This window comes from Aedes albopictus, chromosome 2, assembly GCF_035046485.1.
Source record: "Aedes albopictus strain Foshan chromosome 2, AalbF5, whole genome shotgun sequence".
NCBI classification, from domain to species: domain Eukaryota; kingdom Metazoa; phylum Arthropoda; class Insecta; order Diptera; family Culicidae; genus Aedes; species Aedes albopictus.
Window position 1 is genome coordinate 138133905 of NC_085137.1, and position 15900 is coordinate 138149804.

The following is a 15900-nucleotide window of genomic DNA, read 5'->3' on the forward strand; positions in this document are numbered from 1 at the left end:
TCCGCAGAACTCTACGATCGAATAAAGTTCGCCGTAATTCGAAGTAAACCATCTACAAAACGCTGATTAGACCGGTCGTCCTCTATGGGCACGAAACATGGACACTACGTGCAGAGGACCAACGCGTCGTTGGAGTTTTCGAACGAAAGGTGTTGCGTACCATCTACGGCGGAGGGCAGATGGAAGACGGGACTTGGAGAAGGCGAATGAACCACGAGCTGCATCAGCTGCCGAGAGAACCAACCATCGACCACACCGCGAAAATCGGGAGGCTACGGTGGACTGGTCACGTCATCAGGATGTAGGATAGCAACCCGACTAAAATGGTTCTCGAGAGTCATCCCACCGGTACAAGAAGACGTGGAGCGCAGCGAGCTAGGTGGGTCGATCAAGTGGAAGACGAAGCAGCTAGAAAGTTTGTTTCGGAACATTATTTGAATTGTGTGGAATATGTAAAATGTATTTTGTCATACGAAGCGAAACTTTTGGTGCGGCCATAGTTTATGCTCTATACAAATTTTCAAGTTTTTGTATGGATACAAGTCTGCAAGGGCGGTGGAAAGGGGAGGGGGGTTCTTTTTTTGACCAATAGGTGAATTCAATCAAATACCACATGAGCAAGCACGGAATTTCTTTCAAAATTTTTAATGACAAGTAAACGAAAATCAGTCCACCGATCCACAGTTTCTATACATAAATAGTTTACTTACTTAATAATACTAAAAAAAGCTGTCATTAAATACTAAACACATTTTTTACAGTACATAGAACAGGGTATTCCCGAAGCATTGGTCGGTTTCTAATTCATTTTTATTTTTCACAATAGACTAGTTTGCCACATTCTCTATAACAAAGCATCTCTAAGAAACGGCTCCAACTTAAAACACTATATACCAATAATGGTCCTAAATCTCTACATCATCGTCGCGTTGTGGAAATAATTTCACTTTTTCATTTTTATTTTGTCAAATTTAGCGTGACAGCCGCGCGCTATTCGCCCAATCGTTTCACGTTCCCAAAAGTTTGTTTGTTTCATTATTTAATCTACTTGAATAAAATACACATTTAACCTAGATATAAAATCTTTACAATACGTAAACTACCTACAAGAAAAAAAAATTGAAATCGAACGAATGAAAATACTTGGTAACTTGTGGTGTGTTGTTGCTGTTGTGCGTAAAACGGCAATTTTGGGTCAATTGCTCATATATCAACTTAGGTATGTACGCGTAAAAAAAATCTGACTATAACTGCATCGCGACGTAAGTGCATCTCCTGGTGCAGAAACCTGTGAGTACCGTCCCCTGTCGCGCCACTGCCACCACCACCACCTGTCTCCGGTCAGTTGGTTCGTTGGTCGGTTGGACTACTTTCGAAGAGTGTCCGTCCACCAGCCAGCCACACTGATTTATGCGTGGAACGGCCAAGATGTTTCGCCAATTTCAGCCGGGCCAATCCGCTATTTTTTTTCTGGCGGAGGGGGACAACAAGTTGACTGACCACTTTTCTTCTGATCGTGTTTTGCCAATACGAGTAGACTGGTTCAAAAAAGTTTAAGATATTTCATGTTGGCGTCTGTATAACTTGCTAACTGAAGTTTTTTTTTTTTTGTTTATATTTATGTGTATTTTAACTTATAGCTAATTCTACACTTCGCTAACTGAAGTTGAGAACTGATTTCTATCACAATTTTGAAACCCTAACAAAATGCATCATTTCACAAACTAAAAATAAAAACAATTTCTGTAGTTTCTGAATTGATCAATTTTGGAATACTTTTTGAAAGTACATTTACCGAAAGAACTTCCATCAAAAACAGCAGAAGCTTTAGAAGGAATTCAAGAGTGATATCATGGATAAATTCCAGAAGAAACTCCTGCAGGAACTCCAGATGGCATTCATGCAGGATTATCATAAGTAACACCTACAGGATTCCTAGAAGGAGCTCCTGGGGGTTTTCTGAAAGGAACTCCTAAAGATTTCCAGAAGGAACTTTTAGATGAATCTCAGCAGAAAATTCTGGAAGAATTCTAATGTCGATTCTGGAGGGAATCAAGTAGGTTCTTTGGGAGGAATCCAAGAATGAAGTCATGGATAAATTTCAGTAGGAATGCCCATAGTAGGGTGTCTACTACTTGGAGCATAGCAGGAATCCTCAGGGAATTTCATTTAACAGGGAAAAACATGGAATGCTCAGGAAATATTTTGAATCCACAGGGAAATTTTACACCGTTAAAGAATAATAAGAATAGAAAGTAGCGAACTTTAACTACTAGTAGATTTACTCAGAAGTAAAATTCATAGAGTATCTTATATTGTTGGTATGAATTTTCGTAAGTATGTATATGGTTTACTGTTATACTTCATGTTTGCAGAAAGAACTGTAATAACAAATATTTTTCCCGTAGTGGTTCCGTAAGACGTAGAAAATTCCTCTAAATGATTATTCGAAAAGCAAGTTAAATCAAGAAGGAATAAGTTATCTGGAAGTTAAAATCCATCTACAAATTCGATTACAAGGATGTTTTTCCAGAAATTACGCTAGGGCATCTTTCTGGAACTTCTTTAGAAATATCTCTTGGATTGGATTGTCTCCCACGATTTCCCATAAGATACCTTATGCTTTCACGTATTTTTACTTGATATTGCTTTTCGAATTCCTTCCGGATGTTCTTCTGGGTTCCTGCCGGTATTTGGCATGATTTGAACAGTTCTTTCCGAGATTCTTCCATTGGTATGTTCCACGATTCCTGAATTCCGCCAATTTCTCCTGGAGTTTTTCATCGGTTTCTATAGAACTTGTTCTCGGTACTGTTCCGTGGGATTTTCCCAGTATATATCGGATGTTGTCACGAATTCCTCCTAGAGTTTCTCTCTGGATTCCTTTTAAAGATTTTCCACAATTCCTTTCGTTGTTCTTTTTGCCACTTCCTCAGAAGATCTTCTCCTGTAGGAGTTTCTCCTGCAAGCTTTCTACGAATTTTCTACAGGAGCTCCTCTCGAGACTTCGCCCAAAATTACTCCTGCAAATTTCTTCAAGAAATTTCTGTGAGTTTTCTTCTAGTGTTTCTCACTAGATATCCCTCGAAATTTCTCCCGGAACTTCTCTCAGTAGATTAATTTCGGTTGGTTCTGGAATGTCTCTCAGTGTTTTTTTTTCTGAATTTATCCTGGACATTCTCCTAAGATTTATTCTGGAGTGCTTTTAAGGATATCTGCAGAAGCCATTGCTTATATTTCTAATGGAGTTCTTCCCGTGATTTCATTCAGAGCTTTTTCCATATTTTTCTTAATAGTAGTCTACAGAATTTATGGAAACAGACCCTCCTGAGATTATTTTAGACAGATTTTTTCGGGATTTTTCCCAAAACTCTTCCCGGAATCTCTACCGCAAATTATCCCGAGATTGCGAATGTTCTTTATGTTTTTTTTTCTGAAGTTGTTCTCGGAATGTTTCCTGGGATAACCTACGAAATTCTATAAATAAAAATCTTGTACAAAGGTCAGAAGGAATCCAGCTGAAATCTTACAAGAAACTCCGAATAGACCTATTAAACAAACCTCGAAATAAACTTTGCAAGGAAGCACAAAAATGGGACTTAAAAAGTTCTGGGAGTAATCCCTGGACAAAAAATTTAAGATATTTAAAGAGAAACTCTGAAACCCCCTAACAGAGTTGATGTACACGTGCTGTAGTCCCATGTGCGGGAGCCACATGGCAAGCGAGCTCCCTGGAGCTCTGTACATTTTGAGACTGAAAGTTGTGCGCCTCATTTTTCTCAAGATGTGTCTCATGAGCTTCGTCTCATGCGCTGATTAAATTAGAAAATTTCACGACAAAAACTTCCTAAACGAACGAGAATTGAAACCTTAGCCTTTGCATTGAGAGTCCCTAGTCGTATCGTATAGACCAACCAAACACTTGAGTTGTGTACGGAAAAAAGTTGTTGAGGTTCTTCGTTACCAAGAAGTTGTTTTTCACCTTAGATACCAACAGCTCACGCAGCGCATGAGACGAGCTCCCCACCAGATTTTCGTGAGCCTCCTAGCAGCGCAGCACACTGCGATTTTGAAGAGCAGGGAGACAATTTGATAGGAGGCTCGTTGTCACATTTATGTACACATGAGCAATGGGAAACTCTGCCCCCTAAGAGAAATTACGGGCGCAATCCCGCGATGAAACTTCGAGAGAGCTTTCAAAAAACTGTCTGAAAGAAATCCCTAGAAGAATTTTTGCAAAAAAATATGCAATAATCCCTTGCAATAGTGTTAGGAAGCTATCCCGGAAAACCACTAAAAAAAACTTTTGGAGTAATCCAGCGAGAAACTCAGGAAGCATAAGCAGAGATCCCGTGTCAAGCTCCTGCACAAATCCTGGGAGCAACTGGGAAATCCTGGGAAAATTTCAAGAACAACTCTCAGAAATCTCGAAAGAACATCAAAAAAATCTTGAAAGGAATCAATGATGCAAATTATCACCTCACGAATGCTCAATCAACTAATCAATTGGCTTCTTTAGCGGTGTTGAGATAATTCCATATTCTAAATCTGCATGCGAAACTGAGCCGAAATCCAAATTTTCATGAATTTTGATGGCCGGGAACCTATTTAAAAATCAATTTGAAGTTTGTATGGGAGCGATTTGTCGAATCTCCCCTCGTCGCATTTTGTACTGGGTTGGGCTGTCAAACAGTTACCCAGCTGTCAAAAGGTGGTTTCAAGAAATCTCTTTGAAATTGATTTTAGGTACCAAAATAAAGTTCTAAAAATCAGAAAAAAATCATAGTGGCTCAGAAAAGGTACCCTTTTGTATAAAATCAAAAAATCGACACATTATTCTTAATTTAAAAACCCAATTGTATCTTTATCACTTGCGATTGAACTGTACACTGCTCAGCGATGACTAGAGACAAAGAGGTGGCAAAACAAATTTGATATAACTCACAAACGATTTTGCACACATCTGTCAGTGCCGCCACATGCTCACCCGAACAGCCGAACAATACCGAATGGGTTGGTTTTAGAAGCTACGGCACGAACGCTCGACACGCACACAAAAACAACAGTCGCATGTAAATACCGACACCACACCAATAAAGTTTCCAGCCTACGATGCTTCGCGATAAGCTGATCGAAAAGCATCAAAAGCGATGAAAAGAGAGGCTTGGCTGGAACACAACAGCTCAACGGCGAAAAGGATCAGCCAACAATGCTGATCAGCGTCGAGTCTGTTCGTGTGCTACTCGTACGGGAGGTTGGTTGGATAAAGCAAGGAAGGGTGAAAACGAATTCGTTGTCGAAAGCGAATCGCATCATTTCGCGAATGTTTTTACCAAATAGCAAGCTTGAAAGGAACTATTTATGGGAGCAAATACGTAACAAAAGACTATGGACAGTAATTTGGGAAGAGTGGAGAATGACAAATAAATACAACAGCGAATCTCCAGTAAAATACTTATGATAAAATCAAGGGAGAATTCACGGGAAGAATTCTGTGAGATACTGCGAAAGCCATACAATTTAAAGGAGAAATTGTGCTATAAATCCAAGGAGGTATTCCGGGAAAAAAAATCAAGGAAAAATCATCATTGCAATTTCAAGAGAAATCCTCAAAAGAATTTTGGAAAGGATTCTGGATAGAAATTTATAAACAAATCTCTGAGAGAATTCCTAATTCTCGAAAGAGTTCTTCCGATGAAATAGCCAAGATAATCGCTACCAAAGGTTTTCCTAAGGTTTTTCATCAAAATCTCAGCAACACTACTCAACCAGCAAAGGAAACAAATATCCATGTCGAGTTTCGAAACTATTTAAAGAATTACTGATTAGACTTCGGAATGCTTTTTTCCTATGTTTTTAGAGTGTTTGAATGGCATTTCTTCTTAAAAAATCGATTTCAAAGCATTTTTTAATTCACCCAAAAGAACTTTGCTTACAATCTAGAAATAATCCTTAATTGTTTTTTGTTTTATTTTCGAAAGGGTTTCGCAAATGACTAATCTTTAAATTGCAAACTTTTAAAAACCTTCCTGGAAAACTAAGGGAATTTGATTTTATCTTATGAGTAAACACCATGCATAGGAATCCCAAAAAACTCCTGCAAGAACTTCTGGGGAATCCAGAAGAAGCTCCTTGAGGAATCTTGGAAGAAACGTTTTGGAAAACTTCAGAAAAAAAAAACTTTTTAAGAAAAGCCCGGAAGAACTCCTTTTAAAAGGTTTTAAAGTTGGCTTCGGAATTCTACCAATAAATTTAGAAATTCGGCATACTTTTTCAGACTTTATCCCAACCCATCACTTAAGAAATTCCTTCGGAAACTCCTCTTTGAGTTCTGGTTGACATTCTACTTGCACTTCTTCTGAAAGGTTGCTTTTATTACCTCTGGAGCTCCCCTTCTCTCCTTTTTCTTGTCTCCCTCTCTTTATCTTCCTGCAGATTTCTTTCTGGAACACGCTTTTATCCGAATTCTATAAGACGTATCTCTTGAAATTTCTTCTAATATAATTCCCAAAAACAGTAAAGGTTTTGATAAAACATTTATTGTTTTTGAAGATTTGCTAATGACTTTTTGGGAATGATGTTGATAAAAAATAATAAAATTGGAAAAATGTGCTAGGGCATTTCTTGCAGAATTAAACCTTCAGACATTTTTTTTCCAGAAAAAATCCTGTGAGAATGTGTAAGAATTTCAGCAAATAAAAACCGAGATTGTCTGAAATTTCAAGAGAATTTTGTAATTTTAGTCAGAAGTCAATTATTTCATTAGAATTTCTGACGTAGCTGTTCATATTCCTGAAGAATTTTTGGTGCTATGAAGGTATCTATTTGCATAAATATCTAGAGTAATTTTGACGACATTATTTGTGAATGTTTTGAAGTGTTTTCTGATCCGTAAGTAGAAATTTCAACCAAAGTTTTGACAAATTTTTTAACAGAATTCCTCGAGACATCTATTCTAGACACAGTATCAGAATAAACTGCAAGCGAAATTTTAGGATCTCCAGCTGGTGTGATAAAGAGATTTCTTGAAAACATTTCAAATAAAATTTCAGGGAGAACTCATGGCGTTATTTCTGACGGAATTGTTCAAGAAGTTCCTCATAGATTTCCTGACTAGATTTTGCAAAACCCATGGATGGATTCTCAGCAGTATTTGTGAAGAACTTTACCTCAAAAATTTAGCATCCTAAAAGTATTGCTGAGGGGATTTCTGGAAAAATGTCTTGCCAAATCCCTGAAATACATAACGAAATTCCGAAGAAAACGTTTTTGAATTGAATTGTTGTAGCTAAATTGTAGCCAGGATAAACTACTGACAGAGCCCATGGGAAAGAATTTTCTCAATAGTAAAGACATAATCGGAAATAAAAATGTCTATGACACCTTCGAATAAAATGTTGTAGATGTTGCTTAAATAATTAATCTAGCAACATCTTTCTTTTTGGTTTTCTTGAAAAAATATTTTACTGAATTTCCGCGACAATTTTGAGAAGAAATTCGCTCTAAATATTACAAATCAGGCCAAACATATCTAAAGGTCCTATCTGCAGAAGAGAGGCTCTCTTTGGTTTCTCTCTCTTTCGTTAATATTTCAGCTGTTTTTAAGAATTTTTATTGTCTCCTTGTATAGAACGCAATCAACAGCAATCGTCTTTTGATTTGTACTGCAAAAATAGTTGGAAAAAGTACCATTACATTGCAATAATTGAAAGAGAAAGTAAGCGAAGAGAGCCTCTCAAATGCAGATAGGATTTATTGAAATGTTTGGCCTAAAATCTCAATCAAATTCCCTCATATAGTCACTCAAAAGTTCCTTGTTAAACAGCTAGTACTGTTTTAGTGATTTTTGTTCTAAATCTGTTTTTAAATTCCATCATAATTTATCTAGTTTTCCCGCTAATAATTCTTTCGAAGGCTACCTGGGGGTGACACTAGGTTTCCCAAGCCGAAACATCCCCAAAAAAGCTGAAAAAGGAAGAAAACTTGGTAAAAATTGTGTGAATTTTAACAGGTTATTTCGTTTTTTTGGGGATTTTCCGGCTTGGCAAAACTAGTGCCGCCCCCCTGGGGGCTACTCCAGTTCTTCCAGATGTTCGACCAGAAATGTCTCCAGAAATTTTTAAAAATAACACTATTTGTTAAAAAAGTGTGTAATTAAGTGAATTTTGAATAGACAGTAAACAAACATCCAGCTTTTATGACAGTAACATGTAGAAGACCACACAAAAATCCTTACGGAATTTCAAGAAGTTCGTCTGGATCACCGCGAGACCAACTACGGAACCAATAAACGAAGGCTTTCAACTAAACGCGAAAAGGATGAGAAGTTGTTTGGTACTCAGGAATTAAGTGCCCCACACAATGCATACGTTGGCGTGTGCATGACAGTAATTTGACGTATTTCCCATGGGAAAATTGTCAAAAAAACGCAAACCTCGATGGAACGGACGCTATGTGTTCCAGGCGTTCCATAGTGGCTGTGATTATATTAAACAGTATAATTTGTCTTTAAAAAATTAAGCAGGTTTTATTGGCCCCGTAAAGCCATTGGGCGTCTGAGCCTGTCAAATAAAGAGATCAGAAAAAAAGTGCGTCTGGAGTCGGCCTTCCGAAATATATGAACCAGTCTACCGCACAGCATATCCAAAATGTCCCCACATTAAGCAGCGTTCAGTATCGATACTATCATCTTCTTTGCAATTATTACCTACATACATGTTGAAGAAGAACCGGTACTCAGTGGTTGTGGCGCTGTCTGGCTGGCTGCGCAGGGAGGGAAAGGTCCCCATATACCTACCAGGAGATGATTTGGCACTCTTATTTCACACATTGAAAGCACCTTTGGGGACAATCTTTCGCTGTCTTAAGAAAATAAAAAAAATAATAAATAAACATCTACATCCTACTACTGCACAACTTTCTGGCGTTTTCTTCGTTTGTTTCTTATAACGGTTTGTATGGAATGTCTCCTCTCCTCATCAATCCAAAACTGGTGTTTACGTTTTTTGCATTCACAAAGTTAATTCATGCTTATTGTTGCTTGCTTGAGTGTGTCCGTCCGATACTTCGGATACATTCTTGCTTATGGCTTTCTTTCTTTCCGTTTTCTCACATGTGGTTGTTGGTATGGTATGGCATTTCTCCGCTTTCCTTGACCCATCGTCGCTGACCGCGCACCGAGGTACTGAACGTACTAAACCGACTGGATGTGACGCGCGGCGATTCCCAATCAACCCGGGACAGGGCCTTTCTCTTTTCGCTTTTTTTTTCGAAGTCTCCGATGATGGGGGGACATTCGTTCGTTTGTCATCGGTCGTTGTTCCGTTTTATGTATGCATTGTGTCTCCGTTTCTTGAAGTTTAAATCGACGACGACACGTCATGATAACAATAACAACAGGTACCTCGGCCTCGGTCTCCGCGACAGTTGAGAAGGAGTTGGTACTGCACCCGGATCCAGCAGAGGCGATCGGGAGAATGGGAACATGGTGCATCGCTGATGGCGTTGGGAGGACAACCTGGCGAAGGTTGATTGAGGCAGCAGAACTGTGTCGATCGGAAATATTAAGTTAAGTCGTCGCCGTTAAGTTAATAAAGGGGGCACTGAAAGTAGATGCAGAAAAAATATATTTATTAGAATAATAATAATAGGTAACACTAGTTTAAAAAATAAAACGAAAGTCGTGAACTTCTGTCAACTGCCAAAATTTTTGAAGCACAATTTAGCGCTGATTTCGAAACCCTGCTTCAAAAATTTTTAAGTAGAACAGTTTTTAAGTTTTTATTGAGTTAAGTCATTATTGAGTTTTACAACTTTTTAAAATTTGGAATTAACTAAAATTCAAATATCTTGCCTTTTGTTCAACCAATTTTCAATCTTTTTCCATAAATTAAATGTTGAATATAATACCACTCGATCATCTGAAAGCAGGTTTTGTGTCAGATTGATGAAATTCAAGATATTGGCGAATTTTAGGGACGATCTCCTTAAATTTTAGCATAATTTCCAAAAATATGTGAAGAAATGTATTTTTTTCAAAAAGAAAAAAAAACAATTTGAAAAATATTTCTCATTGTTTATTTGACATATCTTATGTAGGCGAGTTACAGTAAAAAAATCAACTAAATCGGGGCATTGATTTCGGAGAATGAGATGTGTGAAGTTAGCGACTTTGCTTAAAAATAGAACAAAAATTGATTTCAAATCATCAACCTTGTATGGAAAGTCGAAAAAATTTCCGCTCCACATACTGTAATTTTTTCCTTTGCGTGTTCGAACTCAGGGCACGGTTCTACACCAAAATTGATCATCAGCCTACCGAGTTCAAAATTGCTGTAAACTAATGTAATTTGTAGAGACAATGGAAATTCGCGGCAAAACTTCTCAAAGGAGACTGGGCAAATCTGGGGCCGGAATCTACACCAATGACCCATATCTCTTTTGAAAGGCCTAATTGAGACAAGAAAAAGTTGCTATGGGGTCAAAAATATTCATCATGCGAGAAAAAAGTTATTTGACATTTTTGGGACGGATTTTAGTTGTTTTTGTTGTAATTATTTGCATTATTGTTCACAAGCAACCAATCTCAAATAAACCAAATATCTCATCTGCCAGTGTTATACTCAATGATAAGTCATTCTATTACTAATAGAAGATGATAATGATTTCAGGGACAGGCCAGTGCATAGAAAAGGTTGGGGTTTCTGCAAGTTTTTAGGAAGAAGAGGAGGGGCACGTAGTGTATTAGAGAACCGAAAAATTGTTCGATCGGCGCGAGTGTTTCTTGTTCAGTTCCAGCCGCGTGCTTCTCCGGTGGAAGCAAAATCTTTCGGGCCTGAGCTCGATTCAGAACCGAAAAATCGTTCGATCGGCGCGAGTGTTTCTTGTTCAGTTCCAGCCGCATGCTTCTCCGGTGGAAGCAAAATCTTTCGGGCATGAGCTCGATTCAGAACCGAAAAATCGTTCGATCGGCGCGAGTGTTTCTTGTTCAGTTCCAGCCGCGTGCTTCTCCGGTGGAAGCAAAATCTTTCGGGCCTGAGCTCGATTCAGAACCGAAAAATCGTTCGATCGGCGCGAGTGTTTCTTGTTCAGTTCCAGCCGCATGCTTCTCCGGTGGAAGCAAAATCTTTCGGGCATGAGCTCGATTCAGAACCGAAAAATCGTTCGATCGGCGCGAGTGTTTCTTGTTCAGTTCCAGCCGCGTGCTTCTCCGGTGGAAGCAAAATCTTTCGGGCTCGAGCCCAATGCAGTACCGAAAAATCGTTCGACCGGCGCGAGTGTTTCTTGTTCAGTTCCAGCCGCGTGCTTCTCCGGTGGAAGCAAAATCTTTCGGGCCTGAGCTCGATTCAGAACCGAAAAATCGTTCGATCGGCGCGAGTGTTTCTTGTTCAGTTCCAGCCGCGTGCTTCTCCGGTGGAAGCAAAATCTTTCGGGCCTGAGCTCGATTCAGAACCGAAAAATTGTTCGATCGGCGCGAGTGTGTCTTGTTCCATTCCAGTCGCTTGCTTCTCCGGTGGAAGCAAAATATTTCGGGCTCGAACTCGACGCGTTACCGTGGATGCATTTAGTGGTTCTTTTGAGTTTTGATTTTTAGCCTCGTTCGAGTACAAGAAACCAGGACAACCAGCGATGGAGAGATAAATGGAGGCACATGAATGGGTGAGCTCGTTTCATACTATTGTTTACTGTATCAAATTAAGATAAAATTTGTGCAATTACCGTAGATATTTTTGTTAGATTAAGTTTTGTCTGTTTAGTCTAATTTTTATATTTGAGGCACACTTTGATTAGTCCGTTACTTCAAGTAACGGCATTTACTCCTAATCAAGTTTTTATGTTCAGTAAAAGAGGTTCTAAGAGTTAAAGGTTGCATGAATTTTAAAGGTTGCATGAATTTCTGGAAAAAGAGAGGGCCGGTAAAAGATAGACGGCGAACAATGCGGTAAGATCTGTCTGATTTATTTATCACGTGTTATTTTGTTAATACTTGTGAATCGATCGCGTTCAGCATTGTCTGGCGCGGAAATGAAAACTACAGATGCGTCGGTGTTTAGCTTTGTGTTCTCCTTAGTTGCGAATGAATACTTATGTAGAGTGAGTTTTGAGGCACAATAGATCGCGTTCGTCATCCAAGGCTTAGAAGGGTATTTCTTCGCGAGCGCATTATTAATCGCGAATCAAAACATTACATTCGTTTATCACGACGAAATCCTCAACACATCTCCATTTCCCCTGTCCAAACTCCTAGTGATTTCTCGTAGTAACGCAGAGAATTCCTCGGTTATTGGCCTAAGCGAGAATCACGTCATCACTTCCTTCCCTATCCTCAATTGACCTGCATTCGGACGCGGCCGGCGCTGGTATTGCTTATTGAAAAGTATTGGGATTCCAGCATTTACACAATGAAGAGAAAGCTAATCCCAAGCATCATCTGTAGGTTCTTTGTGTAAATGCAGTTGTCCTTGCAATAACAGAGGAGCAACCGCGGGCGGTCAATCATGCTCATGCTCATGCTCATGCTCATGCTCAGAAGAGGAGGGGCACGTAGTGTATTAATCTAGGTATTAATAGGTGTCCGGCCATTTGGCCGAATGCCGTTTGTCCGAATGTCGTTTGGCCGAACGCCGTTTGGTCGAAAGGGTCGTTTGGCCGAATGCAGTTTGGCCGAATTATGATCGAAGGAGTTCAGAATCGAATAACCTTCTAGCTGCCAATGTGATCATCAGAAGTATTTCCTTCTTTTAATCGTAGGCTATTCTTTCTAGTTTTACCATTAACCCTAAAAGGGATACCTTCATGGCCTCAGTTTCGTCACCTCGCTGAGTGTGTTCCATCAAAGTAGAGCTCTGAAAGGCACCTGGGGTCCAATGGACCCCGTATCCCTTTTAGGGTTAAGGGAATCAGTTGGCGTTGAAACTTTGATTTTTTGTCAATGATTTTTTTTTCTTAGAATCATAGGCTGTTCTTTCGAGTTAAACTGATGTGGAGAATGTCACTTGGAGTACATCATTCAATTTTCGGCCAAACGGCATTCGGCCAAATGGCGTTCGGCCAAATGACCCTTTCGGCCAAATGGCGTTCGGCCAAATGACCCGGAACCGTATTGATATTATTATAGTGGAATGGATATAACCAAAGGTATTATACCTAAAAACCCTTATCTTTAGCAAGTTCTTATGCAATGTACAGATTATTATGTTGAAACACAAACATATCGAAATAAAGGAAGAATGAAAAAAAAAAACACTTTGAGTCAAGTGAAACTTGAGATTTAAATAAGGTGTTTTAATAATGTATGTGATGCACAAGGTTCTATGAATAATATTCATTGCTGTACCGTGTGGATACCAGAAATATTGTGACTCTAAGTAGACGACAAGACAATGCTTTCTATAAGAAGCTCGGTTACTTGGAATGTTTGATCTCAGCACAAATTTTGTAATCTTAGTAAGTGAATTCAATATACATATAATGGATCTAAGAAGATTCGGATACCGATAGGAATATCTAGGGCTATTCCAAAAATAAAACGAGAATCAAGAGAAAAAAACCGGCGATTCATGGAGCAAGATGCTAGTAAAAAGCAAAGAGTTAGTGGAAAAAGCTGACGAATCGAGCAAAAAAGCTCATAGTAGAGCAGGAAGTTGAAGATTATAGGAAGAACCAGATGAATTCTAGAGAAGTCGAGAAAAACTTCCAGAAACTTTTAAAAAATGGGTATCTAGGAAAGCTTCCGAGGGCTCTAGGAACATGCTGGTAGTTCTGAGGAGGAAGTGGTGATTTCAAGGGAACTAGAAAAGTTTAAAGATAGAAGCTTTGAATTCTAGGGGTTACGTACAAAAGGCTGAATTACGAAAGGCTGAAACACGAAAGGCTGAAATTACAGAAGGCTCAATGCATCAAAAGGCTGAAATAGTGATTCGACTAGTTTTCAAACGCACAAACCTAAAGGCTAACTTCAACACTAACAACTCAGACAAACTTATCACTCCAATCGGGAATAATTAAATACCTTCATTAATTTTAAGATCTAATTGAAAATTTGCTTGTTGGTCGATTACCTAGCCGTGGGACTCGCACTGGTTTTGCTTGAGCTTGGTTCATGGTTGGCCAAACTAGGCCATTTTTGGAATAGGAAAGTTTTACGACTGGCCATAATGCTATGGATTATTGAACGCCCACATTACTAAAATAGTATTTTTCAAATAAATAGCATATGCATATTTCAAAGAAGGGAAAATCTCTGATGATATTGTTTTAGTAGCCATAATCTCCAAAACAACATGACTCGAAAGAATAGCTCATGTTTAAAGAAGGATAAATTAACGATATGAATATGATCAGTCCTTTTTTGTGTTCGTTGGTATGCACCATTAGTCTTATTTCACTATAAGCTCAGTTTCGGAACTAGGGCCCATGCTAAGGGTTACGCGTACGATTCGCGTTCGGACCAAGAACTTTTCATTATGAAAATGTTCTTGACTCCCTATGGCATTGAGTATCTTCGTATCTGTTACACGATATGCCAAAGCTGAGAAGCAGGCTCGATCTCAGTTCGGGCATTACTCCAAGACAAAGAAGAAGTTCTACAACTTATATATAAATTTTCGTATTTTCGGCCTTTTCAATTTTCAGCCTTTTGTAATTTCAGCCTTATGTTACACTTTATTGATTTCAGGCTATCGCATTCAGCCTTTTGTGCATTCAGCCTTTTGAAATTCAGTCTTATGATACAATGCCGATTCTAGCTAGGATTGGATAAGACTGAAGGGAACAAGAAGCTGGGGCTTCTGAGGGACGGTTCCGGGTCATTTGGCCGAACGCCATTTGGCCGAATGCCGTTTGGCCGAACGCCATTTGGCCGAAAGGGTCATTTGGCCGAACGCCGTTTGGCCGAATGCCGTTTGGCCGAAAAAGGTTTGATGAACTTAAGTGATCATACCACTGTTTCCTATATCAGTATAACTCGAAAGAATAGCCTATGAATCAAAGAAGGAAAAATCTCTGACAAAAATATTCTCAGTTTCAACGCCAACTAATCTCTTGATGGTAAAACAAGAAAGAATAGCCAATGACTGAAAGAAGGAAATATTTCTGATGATCATATTGGCAGCTAGAATGTTATTCAGAGTTTGCCCACGCCTTCAAATCCTTTGGATAAAAATTCGGCCAAACGGCATTCGGCCAAACGACCCTTTCGGCCAAATAGCATTCGGCCAAACGGCGTTTGGCCAAACGACATTCGGCCAAACGGCATTCGGCCAAATGGCCGGACACCCTGAGGGACAGCTGTGTGTGTTTGAATAAACGGGTTACGTACAAAAGGCTGAATTACGAAAGGCTGAAATAATAAAAGGCTGAAACACGAAAGGCTGAAAAAAAAAACAAAAGGCTGAATGCATCAAAAGGCTGAAATAACATAAGGCTTAAATAGTGATTCGACAAGTTTTTAAATGCACCAGCCTAAAGGTTAACCTCAACACTAACAGCTCAGGCAAACAAATCATTCTAATTGGGAATAATTACATACATTCATTGATTTTACGATCTATTCGAATATTTGCTTGTTAGTCGATTACCCAGCCGTGGCACTCGCATAGGATTTGCTTGAGCTTGACGATTGTTCGTCCTACCAGCAGCGTCATAATGTAACACACTAAAAATAATTTACACAAATGCAAATTACGCGGAAGAAATACAAGGTAATGAATATTATTGTACGCTATTGGACACACAAAACTCAATGGTTTTCTTCGGTACTTTCAGGTCTTCAAGTCTATGGCCCTACAGTTCCTAGTTCATGGTTGGCCAAACTAAGCCATTTTAAAGGAACATACTTCAGTTCCTATGTTCTGAATCGGAAAGTTTTACGACTGGCCATAATGCTATGGATTATTGAAT

The 15900-nt window shown here is 39.0% G+C and overlaps 1 protein-coding gene across 5 annotated transcripts in view; it reads right to left on the reverse strand.

Annotated features, from left to right (window-relative positions):
- Window positions 1-4148: 4148 nt before the first annotated feature.
- The window catches only part of LOC109410223 (protein held out wings), a 108946-nt gene continuing 97194 nt past the window's right edge, over window positions 4149-15900 (reverse strand). For all 5 annotated transcript variants that reach the window (XM_062850516.1, XM_062850519.1, XM_062850518.1 and 2 more), the window contains one exon: window positions 4149-9602. The gene's annotated coding sequence lies outside the window, so the exon portion shown is untranslated. The remainder of the gene's footprint in view (window positions 9603-15900) is intronic.